Genomic DNA, 3,466 nt, shown 5'->3' on the forward strand with positions numbered 1-3,466 from the left:
TTGACTGGTCCCAATTTTTGTAAGGACCGTCTCAGGAATGTATAGAACCTGTTCACCAAGTTTGGTGACGATCGGTCCGTTCATTCTTGAGATCTATATGCGAACACAAACACACAAACAAACAAACAAACACATCGACCGAATCCTATACACACCCCTATACCGGGGGTGTGAAAAACAACCAATCATTTGTGTATCACCAGTTGAACAATTTGCTAGTATTATTCTCTCAACGCTAGAAAAAACATATATACGTTACTTTATTTTTCTGAATATAAAGTTCTTCGTTGCATCTTAAGTTTTAGAAATAAAGTGAATATAAATTCGAATAAATGTGTATGCGTGCGTGAATGTGTGTGTGTGTGTGTGTGTGTGTGTGTGTGTGTGTGTGTGTGTGTGTGTGTGTGTGTGTGTGTGTGTGTGTGTGTGTGTGTTGAGTTGTGCGTGTGTGTGTGTGTGTGTATTGTGTTGTGTTGTGGTGTGTGTGTGTGTGTGTGTGTGTGTGTGTTGTGTTTGTGGGTTTACGTACAGAGAGGCGGAGACATAGTGTTGGTTCGGCCATGCTTTAATATCCAGCACCGCCACTCTTCCCATATTCATACGGAGTGCTGTCCCTTGGACCTTTAGCTAATTGACTCGCTCTAATGAAGCTATCTCTAAATGGAACATGATATGCTTGCCTAGCAATATACATGACAGTGTGTGTGTGTGTGTGTGTGTGTGTGTGTGTGTGTGTGTGTGTGTGTGTATGTGTGTGTGTGTGTGTGTGTATGTCTGTGTGAAACAATGTAAAGTGACATTTCGCACGCCTCTTCTATGTAAAAGGTTACCTTCTTTGCTATGTAAACCATCATGTAAATCACCAGGGACGTGTCCGGGCTGTGTGTGATGTTAACACCACCCTTCAGCATGCACATCACTATGTACAGCCTGTCTGCTTCCTGTGAAAATCTAACCCCAAAATACACATGTATAAAAAGAGTCACAATTTGTTTGTTTTTGTAAACAACAACATACTCAAAACAATCAGCATATCTGATCCTAATCAAAATTATTGCCGGATCTTTGTGGATCTTTATGTACTTTTTATATTTAGTCAAGTTTTGACTAAATATTTTAACATCGAGGGGGAATCGAAACGAGGGTCGTGGTGTATGTGCGTGTGTGTGTCTGTGTGTCTGTGTGTGTGTGTGTGTGTGTAGAGCGATTCAGACTAAACTACTGGACCGATCTTTATGAAATTTGACATGAGAGTTCCTGGGTATGAAATCCCCGAACGTTTTTTTCATTTTTTTGATAAATGTCTTTGATGACGTCATATCCGGCTTTTCGTGAAAGTTGAGGCGGCACTGTCACGCCCTCATTTTTCAACCAAATTGGTTGAAATTTTGGTCAAGTAATCTTCGACGAAGCCCGGACTTCGGTATTGCATTTCAGCTTGGTGGCTTAAAAATTAATTTATGACTTTGGTCATTAAAAATCAGAAAATTGTAAAAAAAATAAAAATTTATAAAACGATCCAAATTTACGTTTATCTTATTCTCCATCATTTGCTGATTCCAAAAACATATAAATATGTTATATTCGGATTAAAAACAAGCTCTGAAAATTAAATATATAAAAATTATTATCAAAATTAAATTGTCGAAATCAATTTAAAAACACTTTCATCTTATTCCTTGTCGGTTCCTGATTCCAAAAACATATAGATATGATATGTTTGGATTAAAAACACGCTCAGAAAGTTAAAACAAAGAGAGGTACAGAAAAGCGTGCTATCCTTCTTAGCGCAACTACTACCCCGCTCTTCTTGTCAATTTCACTGGCTTTGCCATGAGCGGTGGACTGACGATGCTACGAGAATACGGTCTTGCTGAAAAATGGCATTGCGTTCAGTTTCATTCTGTGAGTTCGACAGCTACTTGACTAAATATTGTATTTTCGCCTTACGCGACTTGTTATATTTAGTCAAGTTTTGACTAAATATTTTAACATCGAGGGGGAATCGAAACGAGGGTCGTGGTGTATGTGCGTGTGTGTGTGCGTGTGTGTGTGTGTCTGTGTGTGTGTGTAGAGCGATTCAGACTAAACTACTGGACCGATCTTTATGAAATTTGACATGAGAGTTCTTGGGTATGAAATCCCCGAACGTTTTTTTCATTTTTTTGATAAATGTCTTTGATGACGTCATATCCGGCTTTTCGTGAAAGTTGAGGCGGCACTGTCACGCCCTCATTTTTCAACCAAATTGGTTGAAATTTTGGTCAAGTAATCTTCGACGAAGCCCGGACTTCGGTATTGCATTTCAGCTTGGTGGCTTAAAAATTAATTAATGACTTTGGTCATTAAAAATCAGAAAATTGTAAAAAAAAAATAAAAATTTATAAAACGATCCAAATTTACGTTTATCTTATTCTCCATCATTTGCTGATTCCAAAAACATATAAATATGTTATATTCGGATTAAAAACAAGCTCTGAAAATTAAATATATACAAATTATTATCAAAATTAAATTGTCGAAATCAATTTAAAAACACTTTCATCTTATTCCTTGTCGGTTCCTGATTCCAAAAACATATAGATATGATATGTTTGGATTAAAAACACGCTCAGAAAGTTAAAACAAAGAGAGGTACAGAAAAGCGTGCTATCCTTCTTAGCGCAACTACTACCCCGCTCTTCTTGTCAATTTCACTGCCTTTGCCATGAGCGGTGGACTGACGATGCTACGAGTATACGGTCTTGCTGAAAAATGGCATTGCGTTCAGTTTCATTCTGTGAATTCGACAGCTACTTGACTAAATATTGTATTTTCGCCTGACGCGACTTGATTTTTTTTACTGGAGAGTACATGTAGGTAGTTTTCGGCAACTTTCTGTCCACGTGCATCGGACTAAATCCAATGGAAACTATAGGGCTCCCTGAAACACTACAACATCTTTTTAAGCTCATGAACGTGCCGTGTGAAGGATCATGTGAGCTTCGCAAGGATCCGGCAATAATTTTGATTAGGATCAGATATGCTGATTGTTTTGGGTATGTTGTTGTTTTTAAAAAAATCAATTTGTGACTCTTTTTATACATGTGTAATTTGGGGTTTGCATGGTTTGATTGGATACTTTGTAACCGCAACATCAGGATCAATTCCTAACCCTGAGTAAAACAATATTCTGTGTTATTTAAGGAAAACATTCCACGTGCACACATACCCGCTTCCCGTGCAGATTGATACTTTATGACCGATATATTTTTTTCAAACTGACAATTGAAAGAAATGTCAAAGAAATGTCAAAGAAATGTCAAAGAAATGTCAAAGTGTCAAAGAAATGTCAAAAAAATTTTAGATTTTCACAGGAAGCAGACAGTGGTGTGCATGGTGAAGGGTGGTGTTTACATCACACACAGCCCTGACACGTCCCTGGTGATTTACATGATGGTCTACACGGCAAGGGAGGTAACCTTTT

General features: G+C 37.8%; 1 protein-coding gene across 1 annotated transcript in view; it reads left to right on the forward strand.

The window, feature by feature from the left end:
• The window catches only part of LOC138972690 (uncharacterized), an 11,178-nt gene extending 10,993 nt beyond the window's left edge, over positions 1-185 (forward strand). Inside the window, exon 5 of the mRNA XM_070345342.1 lies at positions 1-185. This exon is cut by the window's left edge and continues 1,230 nt beyond it. The gene's annotated coding sequence lies outside the window, so the exon portion shown is untranslated.
• The last annotated feature ends 3,281 nt before the right edge of the window (positions 186-3,466 follow it).

The sequence above is a fragment of the Littorina saxatilis genome, linkage group LG8 (assembly GCF_037325665.1).
Source record: "Littorina saxatilis isolate snail1 linkage group LG8, US_GU_Lsax_2.0, whole genome shotgun sequence".
Classification (NCBI taxonomy): Eukaryota; Metazoa; Mollusca; class Gastropoda; order Littorinimorpha; family Littorinidae; genus Littorina; species Littorina saxatilis.